Source organism: Dermatophagoides pteronyssinus, unplaced genomic scaffold, assembly GCF_027571235.1.
Source record: "Dermatophagoides pteronyssinus isolate colony J.1.1.1.1 unplaced genomic scaffold, Derpt_VIB-CSIC_2022.12 sq0005, whole genome shotgun sequence".
Lineage (NCBI taxonomy): Eukaryota > Metazoa > Arthropoda > Arachnida > Sarcoptiformes > Pyroglyphidae > Dermatophagoides > Dermatophagoides pteronyssinus.
The window spans coordinates 2,923,940-2,951,055 of NW_027461529.1; the positions used below are offsets into that span (position 1 = coordinate 2,923,940).

At 28.7% G+C, this 27,116-nt stretch overlaps 1 protein-coding gene and 1 long non-coding RNA gene across 3 annotated transcripts in view; one reads left to right on the top strand and one right to left on the bottom strand.

The window, feature by feature from the left end:
- Window positions 1-27,116, top strand: part of LOC113794668 (uncharacterized) — an 84,144-nt gene that overhangs the window by 40,487 nt on the left and 16,541 nt on the right. For both annotated transcript variants that reach the window (XM_075820124.1, XM_075820123.1), the window contains exon 4: window positions 21,490-21,764. The gene's annotated coding sequence lies outside the window, so the exon portion shown is untranslated. The remainder of the gene's footprint in view (window positions 1-21,489; window positions 21,765-27,116) is intronic.
- LOC142644979 (uncharacterized) lies at window positions 7,464-8,341 on the bottom strand. Its single transcript, XR_012846186.1, has 3 exons — window positions 8,285-8,341; window positions 8,124-8,222; window positions 7,464-8,041 (listed from the first exon to the last, which is right to left on the bottom strand). It is a non-coding gene; the product is annotated as an uncharacterized LOC142644979 (long non-coding RNA).

The window sequence follows — 27,116 nt, forward strand, 5'->3', positions numbered from 1 at the left end:
AGGCTTTCTTCAGATCAATTGTAGAGAAAATGATACAATTGTGAAGATTAGCAACGAAATCGTGGATATGAGGAAGTGGATAGCGATCCGACTTCGTAACCATATTGAGTAAACGATAATCACCGACCGGGCGAATTTCATTATTCTTTTTATTGACGACATGTAGCGGTGAAGACCAATTTGATTTTGATGGTCGAATGATACCAGAATCCAATAATTTAGCAAATTCTTGCTTAACTTTGGTCAATGTATCAGGATGTAACCGACGAAACTTTTGAACGACCGGTGGACCGGATGTTTCAATGACATGCCGAGTCGAATGTTTGATTGGCTTCTCCGAAAAATCTAGGAGAAGGGATGGAAATTCACGTAAAATTGTGATCACAGGATCGTTGGCAGCCAAAGCGAACACGTTGTTATTATCGGCAGAGGCCATGATGCAAAATGCAGCGATTTCTCGTGAAGAATCAAAAATTTTTCCGCTTTTCGGATGCACGCTCAAATCGAAATGAGCAAGGAAATCGAAACCAAGATAGGGCTGTGGAAGATCAGTAACAAGAAATTTCCAACTGTATTGTTTCTGCAGTCCAATGTCAATACATAGAGTACGAAAACCATAAGTAGCGACACACGAACCATTGGCAGTAGTAACTGTCAAAGAAGTGCGTACAGGATCATGTACACAAGAAACAGGGATAGTAGAGATTTCAGCACCAGTATCAACTTGAAACATTAAGCCAGTGAGGGCGCACTTAATCATCAAACGGCGTGGTTCTGAACTGAGCACGTTGACACAAGCGATTGTTGAAAAAGTCGATGGTTTTGGTTTTTTTAGCATTATTCACAGATGGCGCTTTAACATTCGTCGGTTTGAACGATTTTGAACTTGATTTGGATTGCGAAGCGGGAGAAGAGAAAGAGCATGGTTTCGAGCATTTTTCTGCTTTTTCACCAAAACGTCTATGAAAATAACAAATCTTTGCTTCTCGATTTGGTTTTTTAAAAGCGGCAATTTTGGTAGTCGTTTTCCGTGTACCTTCACAATGATCCAAAGTTTGAGCCAATGTCTCCAACGAGGATGAATTCAAGTTCTGACGAATGAGATCTTGTTTTTCCTGAGGCAGGCGGAAGAACCATGCATATTTGATTACCGATTCCATCGTAAATTCCGATAATTCAGCTTGAATAGTACGCAAACTAGCTGATGGTTTTTCAGAATCTGGAAATACTGAATAATCCATTAGAAATTGTTGAAATTTTTCAGCATCCGTTCGAGAATAGCGAGCTAAAATGGCAGCTTTAAGATCGTTAAACTGGCCTGGATAGGAATCTTTATCAAGAATATCCCGCAGATTCAACCGATCGGCTTCCACAAGAGCAGCATCAATGTAAGCGACCTTCGTTGATTCTCTGGTGATTTTTGAGAGCTCGAATTGCCGTTGACAATGAATCAACCAAGACTTCGCACATGTTGGACGGAACTGTGGTATCTTGGGAGTTGAACCGGCAACAACAAGTTGCTGTAAGGTGTCACCAAGAGACTGAGAAGGTGGTTGCAACGAAGGTTGAGATGTTGATTGTTTCAAATCTGACATCGTTAAATTTACGAAGAGAAGAGAAGGAAAAACAAGAAAAAAAAAAAGAAACACAATTCAGAAGTTGGTGAAAACCGGGTCACCAATGTAGTAACATAGACTCGACTGAGCTTTATTGACAACTGAATTAGTTTATATAGAGACAAGAAATTACAATTGAACATATGAACAGTTGAACATGAGTAAGTTCAGTCATGTTCACTACAATTGTTTTTTTTCGGGGAAATTTCCCAATTTTCCGGAAAGATTTCTTCGTATTTTGGCCAAACGAAAGCAGAAATCATGTTTCACATTTTACACATTTTAATGAAATGAAAATGAATGGCAAAAAATGATAATGAAAATTTCAATTTTCAAAAGAAAAATTTTGAATTGAAAATTTTGTATACAAAACAAAGCAGCAAAAAAGGATACAAAGATCGTAAAATTTCTCTGTGTTTTTTTTTTCTCGTAAATTTTTCATTTTGTCTGTGAATGGACTACGACGTCCACACACATCACACACAAAAATCCCATCCACCATTTGATGGAAAAAATGCTTCCAACGATGATGATAATGATGGCCAAACATCATTGCCAAAAACGAAACAACCCTTGTTCCTTACTAGCTAAAAATTTTTTATTATTTTTTTTTCATTTTCATTTTCGTTTCCATTTCAATGGTTTTTTTTTTTATTTTCAATGTTTTTGTTATCATCATTGTCGTTTGTGTTTCATTCATTCATTCATTCGTTCATCACCATCATTATTATTATCAACATTGGTTATATATTGACACCTTTAATGTATTTTTTCTCCTTTTGTTCATTATCCATTATTATTGTATAATCATTTTCATTTCCATTTTCATATGGCTAACCAATTTTGTGTTTTGTTTCGTTTTTTTTTATTTTCACATTTTTTCCTCTTTTCTCGAATTTGAAATTTACAATTTGACAATGAGGAAATGATGAGTAGAAAAAAAATGAAATTCTTTAATCACAATCGCGATACTATCGATATTTTTGTCTTACAGATCATCATCATTGAATTGAATGAAAAATTATCTTGAAATTTGACCTTTGATTGAACCTAAAAAACAAAAAAACACAAAATTTCATTTCTTCCAGTATTTCATACAAATTAACTTGATGTTATTTAATCTTTCGTATCAGATTTTTCTTTCTTTTCGTTGTTTGTTTTTGAATAATAATAATAATAATATGACAATCACGTTTACTTAACTTAACTTAACTTAACTTGCCAATCATTATTTTTATGAATGACTCATCGATTTTTTTTGTTTTCTGTGGTCGAAATATAATATTTATTTTTATTTTTCTTGTTGTTGTTATAAAATGATTGCATCTTCTTAACGAAGAAGTAAAAAACATTCTTCTTCTTCGTTAAGTAAACACACACACATATAGTATTTTCATTCAAACATTCATTATTCTTTCTTTCTTTATTTTTTTTTGTGAAATTTGAAACATTATCATATACGCGATACACGATATGATTTATTATCGTAACTTCTATATATTAGTATTTTCTATCTATCTATCTTTGATTATCAAGTTTATATTTGATGATCATCATTGATGATGATCATCATTAATCGAATCGTTTTTGATTATCATCATGAAAGGAAAGGAAAGAAAGATAAATTTTCTGTCTTTTTTTCTGTTTTCGAACATCATTTGAAATTAAATTAACTTTTTTTTTCGTTGGTTCTGATATTTCGTAAACCCGAAAAATGTACACACACACATTGGACACACACATGGTCAATCAAATCATTCAGTGAAAACATAGCATTCATAGTAAGACTAAAGAGAGAGAAAGAGAGAAAATGAAATCAATTTTTAATTAACCCGAACAACGACAAACGAAAAAAAGAACAAAATAAACGAAAATCTTCTTATTGCAATTCTTGAATTCATTTTTCATTTTGAAGAAAAACAAAAATCCTATAAATTTCCAAGAAATAAATAACTAAACTAAAATGAAAAATGAAATTAAGCAATTAGAAAAAACATAGAAAAAACAACAAATTCAAATATGAATTATTGCTTATTGTTGGTTGCTGTTTGTTGTTTGTTGGTCATCATCATAATCATTATCAATGTGATTTTAATCAAGAAGAAAACAAGCATAAATTTGTTAATTAAAATGAATTAATTAATTATCATTTTGTTGTTGTTGTTGAATGAACATCCATCGTTTCTGTTTTCTGTCAGTCATTTTGAAAAAAAGATTAATTTATTTTCCTTCGTCCATTCTATCGATGATGATGTTTATTTTGAAGAAAATAGGGTTACCAGATCGGCGGAGGGCCAGAGGAGGACATTTTTTTTTTTTTTTGCAAATGTATCCCAGGCTCAATTAAATCGCTCTTGTGCGCAAACCAGGGAAATTATACGGCCCAAACTCCATGTATTCGTAGTTTAAACAGTTTTCGATGTTTTGGAAAAGTTCCAATTTCACTTTCATATTTTCAACTGTCCCATTAGCATTGCAGCTCAAACAAGAAATGAAAATTTTTAATTTTTAATTCAAAATGGTTCATTTGATCCAAATTTCAAATCTTCTCATAACAAATATAAATTGGGAATCTATAATGAAGAATATCTTCAATTAACAAATACAAATTTCCAATCTAAGGTGAAGAATATCTTTTTATAACAAATACAAATTTCCAATCTAAGGTGAAGAATATCTTTTTATAACAAATACAAATTTCCAATCTAACATGAAGAATATCTTTTTATAACAAATACAAATTTCCAATCTAACATGAAGAATATCTTCATTCAACAAATACAAATTTCAAATCTAACATGAAGAATATCTTTTTATAACAAATACAAATTTCCAATCTAACATGAAGAATATCTTCATTCAACAAATACAAATTTCAAATCTAACATGAAGAGAATCTTCATTCAACAAATACAAATTTCAAATCTAACATGAAGAATATCTTTTTATAACAAATACAAATTTCCAATCTAACATGAAGAATATCTTCATTTAACAAATCCAAATTGGTAATCTAACATGAAGAGAATCTTCAATCAACAAATACAAATTTCAAATCTAACATGAAGAATATCTTCATTCAACAAATACAAATTTCCAATCTAAGGTGAAGAATATCTTTTTATAACAAATACAAATTTCCAATCTAAGGTGAAGAATATCTTTTTATAACAAATACAAATTTCCAATCTAAGGTGAAGAATATCTTTTTATAACAAATACAAATTTCCAATCTAAGGTGAAGAATATCTTTTTATAACAAATACAAATTTCCAATCTAAGGTGAAGAATATCTTTTTATAACAAATATAAATTGGTAATCTGAAAAGTTGTCGTTATTAAGGTTCTCGTTTTGAACATAATCAAGCCACAGAAGGAAATCAATTTGATCTGCGTCTTTAAAATCCAATTCCTTCGTTTTGTAAATTTTAGTCACAATTGCTTTATTGTTTTGGTATTGAATTTGATCCTTATAAATTCTTTGCCGAGAAAAATTTTGTTTCATACAGCATATGCCTCAAAACTTAGGCTTGTTTTGTCTCATCTTCGACTATATTATTAAGAAGAATATAATTGTTCATCTCGTTCAGCTGATTGATTGAGCAAAAACGGAAAGAATAAAGAAAGATTTTGATGATAGCTGAGAATCTTCTTCTTTTCCAATAGTTGATTGTGAATCGTGAATAGCAATAGTAAATTACATAATTTCGATTGCTGAAGTTCGATATTATGAGATATCACGACTTATATATCATTTCGAGAAAAAACCACGTTTTCACATTAACATAGACAATGAATGTGACGGAATTTCATTCATTCTCTAAATTGTTTAATAATTAATGAAATTAAAGAAAAAACACTCATACCTTGAAACCTTTGGAATTTTCCAGTTTTGATTTAAATATGTTTTTAGTTCGATTCACAAATTCGAAATTCAACATTTCAATTAATTAAAAACAAAATTCTTAGGTAAACAATTCGGCTTATGATCCAATGAATAAGAAAAACATCAATCATTTTGTCGCAAGTAAGGTTCGATAAAATGTAAAATGAAAATCAATCTAATCATTCGTATTTTCAATCAAATCATGACACAAAATAAATTTTGGCGGAAAATAAATTTTGGTTTTGTCTGTCTGTTATTCTGTTCTAATGTGACCGCGGCCTTAGGTTGGATTGGTTAGTTGCGGATTTTCTTTATGTTTCCAGTGTATGAAAAAGATTTATACTCATTATTCAGCTTGTTTAGTGCACCAATAGTTATGCGAAAGCATTTACCAATTTTATACACGACAGTTTTAAAAAGTTATTACATGAAGGTCTATTAAAATTGAATAATTTTCAAAATTTTTTTAAAAATTATATGAAAGGAGGACATTTTCATGCTCAAGGAGGACAGGAGGACAAAATTTCTGAAAGGAGGACATGTCCTCCCGTCCTCCCCGTATCTGGCAACCCTATGAAGAAAAGAAATGGAGAAACCTTTTTTTCTGTTGTTTGTTTCAGAATTTACCTTTGTTTTTTCTCTTATTAAAGGTGCAAGTTGTTGTTGTTGTTTTTTAACACCTGTCTTGTTTTGTTTTTTCATCATCATCATCATCTCCTCTCTATATACAGTAGATTTGTAATCAATTTTGATGATGATGATAATGATGGATACACCAATAAACCAGAAAAAATGGTTGCATCAAACAGCAGCAATGTTTTTTGTTTACCTGGTTTGTCCATATTGACTTTTTGTTGTCGATGATGTTGATTCAGGTTTGATCAATTAATTTGTCAATTGGAAAATTGCTTTTTTTTCTCTTCAATGATAATCATCATTTGGAGATTTTTCTTCCCAAAAATGTCATTATCATTGTCAGTTGATCATTATCATTTTCAATTGTCTTTTTTTCGGTAGAAATTTTCCAACAAAATTGACTTTTTTTTAGAAAATTTTCTTTTCATTACCTATTGTTTATTCATTCAGGTTTTTGTCCTTGATTCTTGATTTCGTCTCTCTCTAAAAATATTCACATCTTATTTTTTGCTTCAATGAAATAAAAAACCATTAAAGTTTTTTTTCTAAGAAAAAATCATCATCATCAGTCGCCATTGATTGATTTGATTTTTTTTTTGTTTTGTTTTCAATCAAACAAACAAAATATTCATCTGAAATGACAACAACAAATTCAGAGAGAAAAATCTGAGTGAGAAAATCTTATTGACATTTAGAAGAATATGCTTTTCTTTTTGTGAAAGAAAGAAACTAAACTAAACACACGGATGTTTTTATACATCCAACCAATCAACCAATCAACCAATCGAAAAATTATAATTCCAAATGATTGATTTTCTTCGATTTTGTTCTTCGTTCAATATTTATTCATTTGCCTACAAGTCTTTAAGTCTTTTTTTTTCTGACTTATTCCATTCTATTCTATCATCATCATCCGCATCTTTGCAAAGGTTATTGGTTTGTTGTTGCTGTTGTTGTTTATCACATTTTGTTTTATTAATAATAATTCTTCATTCGTTCGTTTATTCACTTTCGATGCTTGTTTGTTTGTTGCTTGAATCAATAATCATCATTGAGAATATCACAAGTTTGAGTGGAGAGAGAGAGAGAGAGAGAGGGATGGAGAAATATGTCCTCAGGATTTTTGATTTTCTGATTTTTTGAATTCAATTGTCCATTTCTACCTTGTCCATATTTCTTTGAAAAAAAATTGACAGGTGTCAGAGTGCAACATAGCAAGGTCATCATTAGAATTGAAATTGAAAAAAACGACAAATCTATGATGAAACTAAGAAAAACTTAACTTTTTAGCGGTCATTGGGGCAATTCTATGTAAGCAAGTAAGTTTAACGATCAAGCAGGTAAAGAAAAGAGAGCAAAGAACATCATCATCATTCACGACGAAGATAACTACCACCATTGATCATCATCATCATATAATCATCGTTTGAAGAAAGAAAAAAAAACATCCAAATGTTTGATGGACATTTTTGTTGTTGTTCGTTGTTGTTGTTGTTGGCAAATCACAAATCACAAAACAACAACAACAAGAAAAACAATTAGAATCTTTTTGATTTTGATTTGATGATAATTTCTTTTCTTTTTTTTTACTAGTCAAACATTCATTTCATTTGGGCTACTTTTTTTTGATTGAAAAATTGGTTTTTTTTTCTTGTTTTTCGGGCAATTTTTGATTGAATTTTCCAAAGAAAACATCAACAGAAAACAATAACACAACATTCCATTTGATTGACATTACAATGATTTTTCGGTATTTCGTTGGAATTTGCTGTTGTTGTTGTCATTTCGATGATAATAATCGTGATTATTATCGATAGTCGATATTTTTAATATCGCCCATCTCTCTTCGTTGCATCACAAACTGACGGCAAATTACACGTGTTCTATAGGGAGAAAAAAAACTCTGAAATAACATAATTAACCTGCTGTTTTTTCAACAAACAAAAAAAACAACATTGACAACAACCAATAACTGATATTATTACCTGAAACAAACAAACAAACAAACAAAATGATGATGCTTTTAAGATTCGGCTTAACGTGATAATAATGTTAATAGTTTTTTTTCTGCTGCTTTTTTTCGTCTTAAAGATTATGTCCATTATTGGTTTGTTTGATTTTTTCTTTTTCTCTATGTTTGACTTACCTTTTTCTTGTACCTGACTTGAATGATTTGTCATTGAACTTTAACACACTGTTGCACAAGGAGAGAAAAAAAACTAATCTTTTTTTTCTTTCTTTTGTGAAATGAAAAATAGAAGTAAAGTTAATCTCATGTCATATTTGTTGTTGTTGCTTGTTTCGATGACTCTCACTATCATAACATTTTTCTTCTTCTTCTTCTTGTTGGAAAATTTATTGAACTTTTCTGTTCGCAAATAACACTTGATCATTTTTGTTGCAGTCAAAGTCTAGTCCGACGATTCTGATTGACTACTTTCAATGTATTAATCCGATTCGATCGATTTGTTTTTTGTTGAATCCAAATCAAACAAACAAACAAAGCAAAAAACATCTTTCAACAAAGATAATGATGTCCCGTATAGATTTTCTTTTTTATTATTATTTACAAAAATGATAATGATGATGATAATGGCCATGATCAAATCAATTTTATGATCATCATCTTGGCCACCATTTTCTTCAGAAGAAGAAGAAGAAGAAAAAGATGGAAAATTCATAGGTCATGGACCATGATGATGGCTTGTTTGTTCAATTTGTTTTTGTTTGTTTAATTTTCTGATTACAATCAAATCAATCAAAAATCAATAATAATGATGATGATTGAGAAATTTTCCAATTTTTTTTAAGGAAGTTTCCTGATAAACATAATGACGCCCGGCGTAATCTTTTTACAGTCAAACAAATACAAACAAATACAGAAACAGAAAACATGGAACCCAGTAGAAAATCTATTGATGCAAATCAATCAATCAATCTTGTTTCTGATTTATGTTAACAGTGACTTTTGACCAAAAAAATTCAAATTCTCAATTTCATTTCATATTCAGATTCGTTCAGGCGAATCTAATTGAAAATTTCAATTTTAATTTTACAAAAAAAATTTTATCAAATCAAAATGGAAAAAAAATCACTATTGTTATTTGCAGAAAAAAAGAAGGTACAATTTTGAAAAAACTTTTAAACATTTCTCGAATCTTGAAGCAAAAATTTTTTTGTTTCGTTTTGTAATTTAATTTTCAAACCAAGAAAAAAAAATTTTTTCAAAGAAATTCTGCCAATTTCTTCGTCTTTTGAACATAAATTTTCCTCAACATTTGCTTTCTTGGTCTCGTTTGGCTGGTTGGTTGATTGTCGACCAAAAAAAAAATGTTTGATCACGATTCTCGTAAATGATTATGATGATGGCCTCGATCGAACCGAACGACCAACCAACCATATTTGATTTTTCACGAAAAAAACAACAACAACAACAAATCCTCATTTGATGATATATCTGGTGGCCAGAAAATGTTTGTTGTTTAGATTTTTAAGGTTAATTTACTACCATCATTTGATGATGATGATTTTTTGAAGTAAAAAACTTTTTTCACAATGGAATTTCTTTAAAAAAAAAATTTTCTTCTCGCTTCAACTTTGGCCTTATCCACACACGTACAATATGAATGTTCATTTTTCGTTGAAATTAAATTAGTATAAAAAAAAGCGAACGAAAAAAAGGTCAAAAAGGTCGAAAGGCATATATAAAGGTCGATTCGTGTTTGACCATCCAGGTTAAACGAATGGCCAATGCAAACGAAAAAAACTTATTGATTATCGATATGAGGGGGGAGAAGAAAGGAGGCTAGACAGTTGTTGTTGTTTGTTTGTTTCCTATTCACAACATCCTTGTTGTTGTTGTTGAAAATTGACATCATCATCATCATGATAGGGGCTACCCGGTTACCTGTTACCTGTTGTCATTTTAAAACGTTTAATTTAAATTTTCTTAGTCAAAATTATCAAAAGTTATTGTTTTTTCAGACTAAAAATAGTTTCACTCTCTCACACACACACACACACCAAACAAACAAACAAATTAAATAGGATTTCCTTATCTAACTTTTTAAAAAAACTTAATGTTTTTCTCATTATGATTATCATTATTTGTTTGTTTTGTTTAAATAATGATAAGTTTCTTTCAATGTCACATTATCATTTTCATAGGATTTTCTTAGTTTTTACACTGAACAACCGACGAAAAATAAAACGTGTTCGGAAAAAAGATGAACAACAGAAACAGACAAAACAGAAAAAAAGATAATGATAAGTTTTGTTTGACAACAGAAAAACTGTTGCCATATCCAGGAAAATGATGATGATGAAAACAAAAGATCATTTTCATTTTCATTTTCATTTTCATTTTCATTTTCATTTTCATTTTCATTTTCATTTTTCTCGCCATTAGCCGTTTTTTCCGTAAAGAAAAAAGGATTTCTTTCATCATCATTATGAGTTGATTGTGTGTGTGTGTTGGCTTGTTATATTTAGATCTAGTTTACAATCATCATGACGAAAAAAATGAAAAAAAATTAAGAAACCCAAAAGAAAGATAAAGAAAAATTTTTTTGTTGACCAAAAAAAAACTTTGTTTACAATGTTGCAAAAATGAATTTCATTTTGGTTAAATCCAGAACACACACACTCGCTTCACAAGTGTCAAAGACCTTTGTTTTGTTTTCTGCATTTTGTCAAAAGAAAAAAAAAGGTGATTTACACCTTATGTAACACACAGAATTGAAGAAAAAGGTGGAGATTGGTTATGTGTGTGTGTGTTACCTGTATTTTTATTTTTTTACCTGGTCTACCTGATTGTTTCAAATGTGTGTATTTCTAATGTAATGATCAGATTTGATTGATTTTTGCTGTTGTTGTTGTTGTTGTTGTTGTTGGATCAGATCCATTTTGTAATTGGTTATTTGGTTGACAGGTAGATTTGGTTAGTTTGGAAAGGTGAAATTTTGTGTTTTGTATTTTTTTTAATTGAATAATGTGATTAACACACTCGCATCACACGAACATAGCAATTATGGTTGTTTTTTGGTAAAAAGTTTTTTTTCACTTTTTTTTAAATGACCAAAAAACGAAAGAAAATTGCCAACTTTTTTTTAGGTTTTTCGGGAACTTTTTTCTCTTTCTTTCATTCGACTTGGTGAACAAACAACATTTTTTTTTCCGGAAAATTTTTTTCCAAGCTGTTCAAAGTCTGTTGTTGTTGTTGTTTTCCTGCATCACGTCTTCATTTTATCAATTTAATTTAATTTTTTCTGTTGTTGTTGTTTTCATATTTTCACTTTTTTTTCATTGTTGTTGTTGTTGTTGAAGAAAATTAAATTTTCTATTGTTGTTGTTGTTATTTTGGAACCAATTTTTTCTGAACAACAAAATTAACAACAACAACAACAACAAATTGTTTTCGGTCAAAAGATTGAATTTGTTCTGTGCGTGTTCTTTTCGTTCGATAAACTTGGTTTTCGTTTTCGTTTTGGCAAGGGAGATATTCTGAAATTCTGAAATTGATTATAATTTGATTTTTGGATATAAAAATCATTTCTGTTCACCAATTTCTTCTTCTTTGATTCGCTGGAAAAAACTTTTCCTTTTTTTCTCAACCCATTCACTGTTTGTGAAACAAAACAAGAAGTTTCATTAAATGAGAATTAAAAAAAAAGTAAAGTCAAATTGGAAAAGAACAATGGAAACAAAATGAATGAAAAATTCTTTTTCCCAATTTTTCCCTCTCTCTCATTCATATATGGTATGTCATCATCATCAATACCGAACGACCGACCGACAGACAGACAAATAATAATAAAACTTACAAGGTTTTTTTCGTTTCTCTTAAAGAAAATGATGATAATTCAGAAGAAGAAGAAGAAAAAACTCATTATAATCATCAACGACGACGACAAAGAAATGTGAATTTTCTCACAGGCCAGCCAGCCAAAAAGAGGAAAAATTTTCACATCTTTGTTTCCAATAAAGATTCTCGTTATTTTGTTTGTTTGTTTGTTCACAAAAAAAAATATATTTCAACATTTCTGTAAAGATTCTTGAAAGATCTATTGGATTATGAATGAATGAATGAACGAAAAACAATATTGACAGCTAAATGTTTGTTTATTGATTTAGCTGTTCTATATAAATCCCCGGAAAAAAAAAGATTTTTTATTTATTGATTTTTGATTGATTTGATTCGATTTCATCGTTGATCGATGATCCAGAAACAACGAGAAAAATGAAACAAAAAAAATGAAAGCCAAATTTATCCAATTTATCTCAATCAATCAATCAATCAATCAATATTCTTTATCAGTAAATTCAATAATTCTGAATTTGTTGAATAGATCACGAAATGAAAATAAAAAACGATAAAAGAAAAGAAAGAAAAAAAAGCTATTTTTACATCAACAACATCAATTAGGTTATATCAGAATGAAAAGATTTTTTTTTGTCATCATCATCATCATCGTTGTTCCATATATCAAAAAATGAAATACATTTTGTTGGTCCCATTCACATATACAATAACATCAATTAAATCTGGAAAAAAATGTAGGTAACAAAAAAAATGATATATTGATGATGATGATGATGAGACAAAAGAAAATCACGAAATGGAAAAAAAAAATGTTTGTTTGATTCCAATCCATCATCATCATCATCATTTGATGTATAGATTGGATAGATCATCATCATCATCTCTAGTGAATGTTGTTGAGATTAAAGATGATGATGATGATGATGATGACGATGTAATAATCTTTATGAACATCTCATTGATGACACTAGAGAGAGAGAGAGAGAGAGAGTTTTTTTTATCTATTTCTGGTCACTTTATTTGTGAATGTGAATGAATGAAAATCACGGAACAAAACGAAAAAAAAAAGTTTTTTTTTCATTTTCTTTATTTCGTGATAATGATGAGAATGATAACTATCATCATCATCATCATCAATGGTCACACGATATACATCATCGTTTTGATGATGATGATGATGATGGTAATCATCATTTTCTCTCAAATAATAATAATAATGAGAATTAGGACCCAAGAAAAAAATGGAAAATGAAAAACTTTTATTTTCTGGTTGTTTTTATTATCATTGTTTGGTTGGAAAATTATGGAAAGTTTCTTTCCATTTTGGCACTCAATGATGATGAGGGAAAAAAAACAATAGAAATAGACAATGGTGGTTCGGGTTGATAATGATGATGATGATATTTTTGGTTCATAAGTTTTCATATCTTTGTTTTGTTTTGTTATGTTTTTCCCAATGATAATGATGATGAGCAAAGTGAAAAATTTTTTTTCATTAATTTTAATTTCAATTAAACATTTTTCTATTTGAAAAAAAGAAGAAGAAACCAAGATGTGTTATGAATATTTTCGCTTAATTCTGTTTATTCCCTTCTCCGTTAAATTTGGCTTCAAAGGACAAACATTATTTTTCTTCTTCTAAAATTTAACATTTTTTTTGAATAAAATAAAACCCGGTTTTGTTTTGTTTGATTATTACCATCATTATTATTATCATCATTTATGATTAGTTTTATTATCAGTGTTTTAGCAACCGAAAAAAATAGCGAAAAAATATGAAATTCATATCGCATCATTCTTTCTTTCTTCGCACATTTACTGTTTATCGATTTATATTTTTTTTTTCTCGTATTCATGGTACATTAGTTTATTCTTTTCTTTATATTTGTTTGTTCGTTTCGTTTGTTTATGGTGTGTTTAGTGATGCTAATATAGATGATGATGATGATGTTTAGTTTCAGTCAAAAAAAAATGGGAGGCCGCATATCATTTCAGGATCGATTTTCTCGACATTCCAACATTGCATTACATTTTTCAGTTTCAGTTTAGTCCATTATTCTTTTCGCTCAATTGCCTTTTTTTTGCTCGTTTCAGAATTTTGCCTTGCTTGTTTCATTCATTCATTCATTTTTTTCTCTATTATCACGAATATTCTTTGCCTTTTGTTGTTACAGTGTGACCATTCATAAATGATGATATTCATTCATGAGAAAAATAGTGTAACTTTGCAATGTCCATATAGCTGAAACAAACAAACAAACAAATTGCAAAATGGAAAAAATCGATCAATTTTGCGAAAAGCAAGAAAAATATGTAGCCTAAAGACAAAATCTTTTTAGGATTTTTATAAATTTTCGTTTACTTAATGATAAATTGATGATATTTCTCTCTTTGTTTTGTTGTTTTTTGTCTTTTTTGAAAAAAAAGTTTAATTTAAAATTTAAACATCTTTTTTTTTGGAATGAAAAAAAATCCCAAATTTCCAATCACTGTCATCATCATTATCATTATTTTTTTTAAATATAATCTTCTTTTCTGATATAACCCATTTTGACAATCAACCAACCAAATAACTAAACAAAATAACTGACTGACAACCGAAAAACAAACAGGAGGAAAAATGTGTTAATGATCTTTTTGATAATGATGTTGTCAATGTTGTTGTTTAAAACAGCAAAAAAAAGCTAGTTAAATTTCTTTTTTTTCATTAACCCTTTGTTTTACGAAAAAACATCTCAAAATGTCAACTCTCTCTCTCTATGTATGTATGCAGTGTGTGTTATTTGTTCGTTTGATAATGTTATAAGTATATTAACTTTTCACTTTTGTTGTTGTTGTTGTTGTTGTTGAAGTTGGAATTCAACAACAACAACAATTGATAGGCAAGAAAATAAAAATGAAAACCATTGTGACAAATGTCCCTAGTGACAATTTTTCACATTCATTTTCATTTTATATATGGAGATTTTCTTTGTTTTTTTCACAAAGTTTCGATGTTTTGCTTTGTTTTTCCTGTTGAGATGATGATAGACTTGAACAATTTTTTTCAATCACAAAAAAATCTATTTTTTTGTTTTTTAAATGAGAAAAAACCGAAATAATGAAAAAAAGAAACGAACAAAATCAAACCAGACTGATGACATTTTCAACGTTGATTGTTCCTTTTGTCATTGCATCATTGCAAACTACAACAAAAACTGCACATAAAGAATATTCTTGTAAAATGGATACACTTTTTTTTCTTGCTTGAAACAATGAAACCGAAAAATTAAAAGAATCGACCAGAATCAGTCCAAACCGACCGGTTATTATTTGTATTTTTTTTCTTTCTTTTTCTTTTTCATTTTGGTCACACTGTCGATGTATTTGGTGTGTGTGAGTGTCAATTATTATTATTTGTTTTAGTTTTTTATCATCATTGACATAACAAACAAACAAACAAACAGCAGAATTGAAAACAAACCGAATCCAAACACAAGCATAGAGAAAGAATCGCCTACTGAATCAACGAACCATAGATATAAATAAATGAAAAAAAGAGAGAATATTCTTTTCAAAACTTTGATACATTTATTTTTTTTTATTTTTCTATTTTTCTCTTTCGGTTAATGTTGTTTAATGTTTGTTTGTGTTTGTGTTTGTTTGTTTCTGTTTCTGTTTTGTGTGTTTTTGACGTTTCATTTGGCACCTTTTTTTTTCGTTATCTCTCGACCCTTGTGTTTGTTGAATTCTTTATTTGTCATCATCATCATCGTAATCATCATCATTATTCAGACAACAATGCTTTATCATCACAAATTAGAAAGAAGAAAAGGGAGAAAATTTTGAAACAAACAAACGAAACAAGATCAAACACAAGAAAAAACAAAAAGAAGATATCCATTCATTATTATATAGGGAATGAATGAATGAAAAAGAATCGACCAAACACAAACAACAAACATTATTCTTTGGTTAATTCTTTTCCTGTTATGGTGTGTCCAGAATATTTTTTTTTCTGTTTGTTGTTCACCAAAGTGATGCACAGTTTTTTTCCTGTTGTTTTTCGCTACTGAATGAAAGAATTGAACGGTAAATAACCGAACGAACGAAAAAAAGGGAATTATATCAAAATAGAAAAATCTAGAAGCAGAAAAACTTGAATTTGTTGTTGTTGTTGTTGTTCGAGAATAAATGAATAAAAAACAACAACAACAACAACAAATAGACAACAAATGGATACTCGTTTGTCACACACTTTATCATTGTCACTTGTTAATCGATTATTTTTATGTCGTTTTTTGTTTGGATTATTTTCAAAGTTTTCAATGTTTTTTTTTAAAAAAAAACATTGACCCAGCTATATCATCATCATCATTTGAAACAAAAATTGACTTGAAAAACTTTTTTTTTATTGTTTTTTTTTCTTTTACTCTTCTCAATTGATAATGGTTATTATCAACTAAACGATTCTTGAACTAATCCCTTTCTACCATCACTACGATGGATTAAAAAAGAATATTCTCTTTTGTTGCTCGATTTTTATGTTTAAAAAAAAATGAAATTTTTAACAAACATGACATTCATTCTGTTTGTTGTGTTTTTTGGTCAAACCAACAAAATGACCAAGTTAGTTAGTTTCAAGTATTGAATTCTTGAAACAAGTGAAAAACAAAATGATGTAAGCAAAATAATAAATGAAAAAAACAATAACAACTTGAAACTTTGTCCTTGTTACAAATTGGATTCATTCAATTTTTTCAATTGCCATCATCTTTGATGATCATAAAAAAACTGAAACAACAGGGTAAAAAACAAAACACATAATGTCAATTGCGTGACAAGTTTGAAACTTTTTTTTTTTTGCTTTCTTTCCATCCAACAGAATAAGTAGAATAATGGAGTAAGGGAAACAAATGAACTTGAAAGTAAAATTATTTCTGCTGCTGTTTTCAAAAGTCTGATGAGAAATGATTTTTTTTTTTTTTTTGGTTGAAGCAATGAATTTGTAAATTTTTGTTGTTGTTGTCATATGGACATTTCCATCAACAACAACAATCACCTACATTCGACCTTTTTTTTCGAAAAAAATTGATAATTCTTATGGTCGAAATGTTGTTTTTTGTTGTTGTCGTAAACTTGTTGTAATGAATGATGACAACAACAACAACAATGACAGGATATACCCAAAGAAAAAAGAATAAAAATAATCAATTTCATTTCGGGTATTCTCGGGATTCTGAAACTGAAAGACGTTTGGAAAAAACTCGGAAGTAAATGGAAAACATAAATAAATAAACTTTTCTGCAAACTAAATCGTAACAACAACAACAACAGCAAAAATGAGTTTTCATTTTCAATGAGAGAAAGAAACAAAAAAAGTTTATTGCGAATTCTTCGTTGTTTCAATTTCGTTCAAGTTGGTTTTCGTTTTTCTTGTACGCAATCAATCTAAACAAAACAAAATTTGACAAAAGTTAAGAATACGATAAGGAAAATCGAAATCGATTGTGAATATCATCATCATCATCATTCGGAAAAAATGTGCAAAAAAAAATCTAGGCTATTTCTACCCAATCGAAATGACGACAGAATCACACACACATTTATATATCGGTCAAACATTTCAATTTTTGTTACGCGCTTGCGCGCCCGACAATTTTTCCCATTTAATTCTGAAATTCTTCCCACACACACACACCGGAATAATTTCTTTTTTTAAACTTTTTTTCTAAATTCAATTCATTAGTGAATTTTTGAATTTAATTTTCGGCATGAAAAACTAAACAGAATTCCAACAAAGAAAATGAAGAGAGAATACAATTGAAGAGAGAGCAAAAGCGAAAGTGAAAGATTAGCACAAAAAGTAGAAATAGATAGAATCAAAAATCAAATCAAAATTCTTTACGGTTTGCAAATGAACAAAAAAAAACGAAATTCATTTAAAATTTTCAAATTCTTTTCGTTTGTTCGTTCGTTCGTTTCGTTTGGCAAAATGCATTAATCTTTAAACTGGAAGAAGATTGTTTGATTTGGCTAACTGAATTTGATTAGCAATTTTCTTCTTTTTCTTCTTTTTTTTCTGGAATAATCATCATCATTATAATCATTATTTTCGATTTCATTTGGGGAAACGTTTAGTTTTTTCTTTTTGCTGTCGGTTTTCTTTCTCTTTCTTTCGGTTGAAACTCATCAAAGAATCAAGAATCAAATCAATGTTAATGAGCTTTGGCAAGCAAAAAAAAACTCTTGTGAATAATTTCGAAAGAAAAAAGTAAAAAACAAAAACGACGAATCTTCTTTATTGATCACCAACAAACGAATAAAACAATGGAAAAATAACCAAGAGAGAAACCAATTTTCAACAAATTTTCAAATTATTATCATTTGGAAACTAGAGAAAAACAACGAAGAAAGAAAATTGAATTCATCAAATAAAATTTTCCAAAAATAAATTCAAATGAAATTTTCATTTTTGCCTGCCTGCTATTATTTATTCAGGCATTATTATGGTTATTATTATTATTATTTGTCAAATATTGACACATTTTTTTTCGCCTTCCATTCATTCATTCATTGCAGCAGAAAAAAATCATTCTGTCATCGAGGATATCTGATTTGAAGAACAAAAAATGAATGCAAAGAATATTCTTGAAAACGCCCGTTTTTTGTTTCTTCTGTTGTTGAATTATAAATTATGAGAGAGCAAGAGAGAAGTGAAGAAAAACAAACAACACCCACCCACACACACACACAGAATATTCTTCAAGAATATTCTTTTCATTTTTTTCATTTTCTGGTGTGTTCAAACAAACATACACCATTCAAAAAAAAAAACACACAATAGTTATTATTATTATTATCATCAAAGTTGACAAAAAAATTATCAGGCCATCCATTCATATAATGTGTATACACACTCATCAAATATTTTTTTTTCTTTCAAATATTGAATTTTTCATATATGAAAATTATGAAATTAGAGCACCAAAACACCACACTGAATATTATGAATAAATTTTCTTTTTTTATTTGATTTTCTTGGTTGGTTTGGGTGAAAATGAAAATCGAAAATTGAAAGTTTAATGGACATTATTTTCCTGGTTCCTTTCTGATTGTCCAAATAATTGATTTGAATTTGAATTTTCGCCTGTGTAATGATCATCATCATTGTTGGTTTTAATTTTCAAATTTTCTGTGGGGGTAATTGGGTTAGGTTGGGTGTGTGTGTGTGTCGATAGCTCAATGTTTGATTTTTTCCATAAATTGAATGAAAATGAAAAATTTATTTCTTGGGATCCATTACGTTGAATGAATGTAAAGTAGGGAAAATGAAAATGAAAAAAATTTAAAATTCTAATTAGTTCAGTCAGTCAGTCAGTTGGTTGGTTGTATGTTTGATTTCGATTCTGTAGTGGTACTTTTTTCCTCTGGTTTGGTTTGTTAACTTTTGAAAATTCTTGAAAAAAATGCAAAAATTTCATTTTAAAAATGCAGAAATAAAAAAAACAAAATTTAATCAACGAATCAAACAATCGCTAGTTGAGAGAGAGAGAGAGAGAGAGAGAGAGAGAGAGAGAGAGAGAGAGAGAGAGAGAGAGAGAGAGAGAGAGAGAGAGAGAGAGAAGAAAGAGAGAGAAAATTGAACAAAATGAATTCAATTCTAACCAATTTGTGTTGAAATAGATTTTTTTTATTGACAATTTTTTCTCAATTCAGGTGAAAATACAGGTAAAAATGATTGTTTGTTTGATAATGGCGGCTTATCTTTCTTTATTTATGATTTTTTTTTTTTTGATTTTTGGTTTTATTTCCTGATTTTTGGGTGTTTTTCTTTGCTTATGTTTTGATGATGATGCTTTTCTCACATTATCATCATCATTGATTATTTGTTTTTATTTTTTCTCGGTTCAAAAACAATGATAATTAGAATGACGTAGTAAACACACACACACACATACACACAAATAGATATCAATCAGCAAAAATTTGGCCAAAAAAACAACAACAAAGAAAATACAAGTTTTTTTTTCCAGAAAAAAGGTTATTATTAGGTGGAGTGATTGGTTGGTTGGTTTGTTTGTTTGTTGTTATCAATGGAGGTCAAATTCGTGATTTTCAATATATATTTTCTTCTGTTTATGTTTTTCAGATTTTACCTTTGTGTGTTTCGTGTGTGTAAATGATTGAATATGGTTAATTTAAAAAACAAAAAACAAGAAAAAAAATGTGGTTCCTGGTTTTGGTGATTTACAAAAAAAATTCATTGAATGAATTCATTTTTCTGAAACAACAAAAAAAACAAGGTCATAACCAGTAATGAAAAATTGACCATAACGTATTTAATTTGATCCACAAATGAAATGGATTTTTGAAACAAAAACACGCTATTTCAACTCATCCATGTAATGATATTGATCTATTGTTGTTGATGTTTGATGTATGTTTTATATATGTGCACCTACGCTTGTACTTGTCAACACACCCAAACAAACAAACAAAACAAAAAATTATTGATAATAAATGATAAACACCCCATAACAACAAATGAAATTCACGAATTTTCGCTCTTTCTCTCTGTGTCTGAAAACCAATGTCAATTGATGATAATGATGATAACTATTAGTTGGCTATTTTAACAATAGTGGGCAAAAAAAAATTGATGATGATGATGATAAAGTGATGATAAAACAACACATCATTTGAAAAATGATAATTTTCCTTCTTCCTTTATTTGTTGTTGTTGTTGATTCAACAACAACAACAAAAACGCCTTTACCTGAAGAATTAAACCTGTTGTTGTTGTTGTTGTTTTTTCAATACATTTCATTAAATGATTTTAAACCAAAAAAGATCAAAATCATCATCATCATAACCAAGAATAAATTTTACAAAAACAGAAATTTACGATATTTCAAACAAACGAATCCAAATGATGATAATAAAAAAAATTCATAATGATAATCATTTCTATTGTTGAATTTTTTCGGTTTTTGAGGTTCGTCTTTACCATCGTCCATCGGTGGATAATAATGATTGACTTTGAATCCATTTTTTTCTATTTCTTTTTTTCTGTGTATGGTGCAATCACATTATTTTCTTTATTTTTTCTTTTCTTTTAAAAAGAATTTTTCGAACGAAAAAAAAATATTTTATTATTATAACCCCGGTTCGATGACCATCGCTATTATCATTCCTTTATCACAAAAGATGATGATAATGATATATTTGGAGAGAGAAAGAGAGAGAATGAATGAATTACAATCACAAATATTTTTTGGTTACAAATGACCATTTTTTCTTATGTATTGTGGTTGTAAATGACCACTTTTTTTGAAAAAAGAAATTCTTTCCTCATTTGAATCGAAACAATAGAATGACAGTTTTTTTTGTTAAATTTATGACGATTTTTGCTGTTGTTTCCTTGGCGGACAAACATTTGGAGATTCTTCAAGCTTCAAATTATCATTATTAATTATCATATTTTATAAATAAATTTTCAAATTTTTAATTTTATCTTTATCTCTTTTTTTTCTTCATTGATATTGCAGGAAAAAATATTCTCAAGAATCATATAATTTATTGGACATAAACTAAGAAGAAAAAAAAACTTTCCGACAACAACAACAACAAATCAACAAGCAAGGTCAACTGAAAGGTTAGGTTGGTCAGTTTGGGTAAAAACTAAAAAACTTCAAAGAAAAGTAAACAAAAAAGAAAAAAAAACATCGTTTCTTTCCAGCCAAAAAAGAACATACGACAACGGAAACGTAATAATAATATTTCATCATCATCACATCTCAGCATCACATCGAGTGAAAAAACGGTAAGTTTTTACCTTTGACATGTTATATTTATATGGTTTTTCTTTTCAAAAAAAAAGATTGAAGGGACGAAAATTGAAAATGTCAGAATCGTTTTTTTTCGATTTTTGAATCCAAATTTACGATCTAAATTTGTGAATTAGAAGTTTATTTTTCGATATGATTTGATCAATAATAATGATGATGTAAAAAAAGTTCCCGGAAAAGCAAAATTTTCCAGGAAACATTACTTATTTTTTCGATCACCCTGTAGTCCTCATTTTCTACCCCTCGAACAAATTGTGAAATAAAAAATCCAAATCTTGGCAAAGTCAAGTAGTTTGTTCATTTTTGGTAAACGACGATGACGACGACGAAAGAAATTCACATGTATTTAGTCTATGTTTAATTTTCGGATTAAATTTCAACTTGAAAAAAGACCAAAAATCAAAGAAAATCAAAGCAAACGAAAACTTTGAGAAATAAAATCTTTAAACATAGCACACATATGACATAAGGAGAGCTAATCTTTTATTCAAGTGAATATTATAACCAACGACGACCATCAAACAGCCAAACAACCAAACTAGAATCTAGACTAGAAAATAAATTTTTCTTCTGATTTTTGATGATGAACAACGAACGAGCAACAAGCACTAATCATCATCATTTTGCTGTTTGTTTGTTTGTTTGCCATTCAGATTCTCAAAAGTTTTTAAGTTTGCAAGTTTTTTAAAAAATCATTTCTTTTCTTTTTTTATTGTTGTGTTTCCTTGTGATGGTGGGGATGGTTAATGATAAACATCTTTGCCAATGAAAAAAAATGAATGTTTGACAAATCGAATCCTCCAAAGATCATCAGCCATCTGTCTGTCTGTCTAGCTGACTGACTGGCCAGTCAGTCTGTCAAACACTTTTTTTTTGATTGCTTGCTTGCTTGGATGCGGAATTTCGTTTTTGCATTTCAAAAATTGATGCAAACATTAATATTGGCTTAATATTATCATCACCATCATCAGAAAAAAACAACTAAAAAACAAATTCAAATTAGTCATTAAATGCATGTTGTTTGTTGATTTGTTGGTTGTCCATCATAATAAAATGACATTTTTTTTTGATTTGAAAAAACATTTTGTCGTTTTTTTTACCTGAGATTGATTGAATACCTGAGATTTTTGTTAATGACAAAATCATCATCATCGCTGTTATCATTATTGGTTTTTTTTAATGCTGATGTTTGTTTGTTTCATAAATGACAGCTTGTCAATCAAATTAAGTTTGACAGTGATGGTTTTTGGTGGGCGAACATCATTTCTTTGAATGTTTGTTATCATTATTTTAATAATCGACCCCAAAAAAAAGTCGAAATTTTTTCTGGACTTTTGACACTTGGGTAGAAATAGTCGATAGAAATTTAGTGTTAAATAAAATCGGTTTGAAAAAAAGATGTTTTTTTTCAAGAAAAACAAAACAAAAAAAAATCTTTATAGAAACCATATCAGTGATCAATGAATCGAAAAAAAAACAGAAGAAAAGAATTACAGAACCTAAAAAACAAGAAACTTAGTATTTTTCCTAATCGATCTTCTGCACCAATATTGATTCGTTCATTCAATCTTTTTTTTTGTTTTGTTTGTTTGTCCGATTTTGATCTTGATTTTCTCCATTTCTCTCTCTCTCTCTCTCTCTCTCTGTGTGTGTGTGTGTTCATCATCTTGATTTTCATCTCGGTTGATTTCTTCGTTTTTTATTTATTTTCTTGTCCTGGTCTCGTCTTGATTTTGTACTAAAAAGAAGAAGAAAACGACGAAAAAAAAAGAAATAATTTACTTTTAACATCTGGAATGTTAAGATGGCGAGGAAAAAAAAATCTTCGTTCTTTCGTTTTATTTATTGCACATCAATGTCCATTCACCCAACAACAACAACAGCATCAAACTTAGAAAAAAAACAATAAAAATTTTTGATGCTGCGCAAGTTCATTGCATTCAGCAGAGTCGCGTCCCTCTTTTCGATTACCAAACAACAACATCATCATTGGCATTCGAAGACCGCCCGTGATAGTTTTTGATTTTTGTTTTTTTGGTAAATAAAAAATCGAAATAAAAAACAACAACAACATTGAAAGAAATTAAAGATGTAAAAATCAAATCAAATCAGAAAGATTTCAATGATGCTGATGGTGATCAGATTTGTTTTTTAAAAAAAGATTTTGATTTGTTGTTGTTATTTATTTAGATTTTTATCTTTGTAAAAACATGAACAATCTCTGAAAATCTTATTGATTTAGATTGAATTCTTTCTTCTTCGTTTGTCTTGTCTTATCTTATCTGATTTTTTTTTCGTTGAAAAATCGATTGTCTTTTTCATAATTAAATTACATTGCCTTGTTTATACAATGATTTTTTTTTGGATTTTTTTGTTTGCTGTTTGATTTGTTTATACGTGACAAATTCAAGTTTTAGTTAATCAGTTTTTACCTATATGGATTTTATCTATAGGGTTAACGTATTTTTTTTCATCTCCATTAACTTGATGACCTGTTCAAGACAGAAAAAAACTTTTCAAAAACATACATCGTACAATCGATAATTGAAAAAAAAAATTTTTGTTTTCCTAATTTATACCGGTAAAGTTTCTTTTCTAAATGATATGAATATTCAAATATTTTCAAAAACAAAACAAAACAGGATCCGCATTGATCATCAAAATAGTTAATCCTCTTTGCTTTTTTTTCAAATCTTTCATACGAATAAATCTTGATGACCTGTGTGTCTGTTTGATCTTACCAATCAAATTGAATTCTTAATTCTTCTTCTTCTTTTTGTTCAAACCATTTTCGACATTCGACATTCGACAATCGACATTTCAATTTTTGTATTTTTTTGTAAAATCAAATTATCAACCATTGTTATCCAATAATGATCAATATTTTCATTTTCATTTCTTTCTCTCGATTGCTCAAAGGCAAATCATATGTCAGCAGAAAAAAAACTTTGAAATTTTGTTTCAATAAGTTTCCATCAATAATAAAAGGAATTTTTTTTTCGATTGAAAACAAAAAATGTCAAACTTTGTTTCAGTAGGAAAAAAATGAAATTCTTTGTTTCATCAAAATTCGTTAATATTATTAGCTTAGTTTTGTTGTTGTTGTTGTTTATATAAAAAGTCGAAAACAATCAAAATCAAAAACAATCAGGAATGAAAACGATTTTTCTTTTTTGATCTATTTCAACACCAATTGTTTGCCTTTAAGTAAATTGTTTTTTTCCATTCTCATTTTGCTTACCTGAGCATCATCATTTGATTTTTGATCTTTGTTTTGTCATTTTTTTTTTGTTTGCAGTGTTTGTAAACTGAATGTATTAATTAAATTTCATAACATTTTTTCTTCTCCTTCTTTTTGGCCATCATCATCAAAATTTAATAATGATAAAAATATTGCGTGCAACTTTATTGTTTGTTTGTGTGTTTGTCTGCCTGTTCATCATCCAAATCAATCATCAACAAAAAATATTCTGGATTCTGTGTGTATTAAGAATCTGTTCTTTCTAGCCTCTTCTTTGATTCTTCTTCTTTGATTCTTCTTGAAAATCAAATCAAATATCACGATGATGATGATGATGATAAAAATGTAATATTTTTTTGTTTTATGATGATGTTTTGTCCAAATCAATTTGTTGTCGCAAAAACAACAGCAATGATGATGATGATGACAACAGAATTTTTGTTTTTTTTTCGAGAAATAAAATAACAAACTTAATGGAAAAAATGAATGAATGAATTCTTCGAAATATCATCATCACTGAATCCAGAATTCAGAATCAAGAATCCAGTGTGTGGGTGGTTGATGGATGAATGGATGGTTAGCTGAAGTGATGATATCCAACAAAAACAAAAAAAACAACAAAAGAATTTTCCATTACTTGTTTCAAATGAAACCGAAACAACAACAACAACAAAAAATGTTTCAAGAATCCAAGAATCCAGATATTGGCCAGGAAAATAAACTAACCAAAAAACAAATAAAAAAAAGTAATGAAAAGCAAAGCAAAGCAAAGAAAAAAAATCAAGTGAATTAAATTCAACCAACCATAACCATTGTATAGTAAATGTTGTTTGATTCAAACAACAAAGAACCAGAACCAGATCAGAATCTGATGGTGATGGTTTAAATTGAATCCAGAATTTTCCATTCTTTTTTCGTAAGAATCGGTTTAAGAAAGAAAACTTTTAAGATTTTTTTTTTTTGTTTATTACTTATTTTAGTCATGTTTTCAATGCTGAATAAATGAATATTTTTTTTCAGAATTTACAAAAAAAAAAAATTCCTTCCATCCATCCATGTCCAGAGTAACGAAAAAATGATGATACCTATATAGAACCTTTCAAAAAGATGTAAAGTAATGTAAAACCTGCAACACATATTCGATGATGATGATATTAATGTTAATGTGGTTGTCGTTGGTGATGATTTTAAAATATTTTAAAGATATGAATGCGAGAGAGAGAGAGAGAGACAGGGAGACAGAAAACTTGATACTTTTCATAGGTAATGATATATATATAGAGAGAGAGAGAGAGAGAGAGAGAGAGAGAGAGAGAGAGAGAGAGAGAAAAAATGACAGAATTTTTCAAAAAAAAAAAAAAAAAAAAATAACATGATAAACAACCACTGATGACAACTAAAAGTTTTTTCTTTTTGTTGAAAAATAAAAAATTTTTTTCAAAGTGAAAATTCATGTTCACTACATCACCTGTGTGTATTCAATGATGGTGATGTTGAAATAGCCGATTGTCATTATATATTTTTTTTGTTGTTGTCATAACTATAAAATAATGATGACCATGTTCCTGGAACAACAGCAACAGAAACATTGTTTTCATTCATTCACAGTGATTTGTTACACATCCATTCTACTGACCGAAAAAAAAAATATTTTCTTTTTGCTTTGACAAACACCTTAAAGGTTCAAAATGAATGTTGCTGTTTTTTTCAACATTTTACCTGTCATTTTATTATGTAATTTTTAATCAATTACAATTAATTAAAATACATTAATCACCTGTAATTTTTTTTTGTTTCACTGAAACACTGTCTCTGTATGATGTTAATCTATTGGGACAAACATTGAAACAAAAAAAAAGTGAATTTGTTTCATCCCGAGTAAAATGAAATAAATTTTACAACAACCAAAAAACCAAAACGAAAAAAGTCACAAATATTTTATTTTTTTCGCTACTCTAAATACACATTTCACTATAAATTTTTTCGTTTTTTTGTTTTTCTGGGCCTGGAAAATACCAGCCAAAACTAAACTAAACTCAGTGATATCAGATATATCAGTGTGTTTGACAAGATAAATAGTATACCG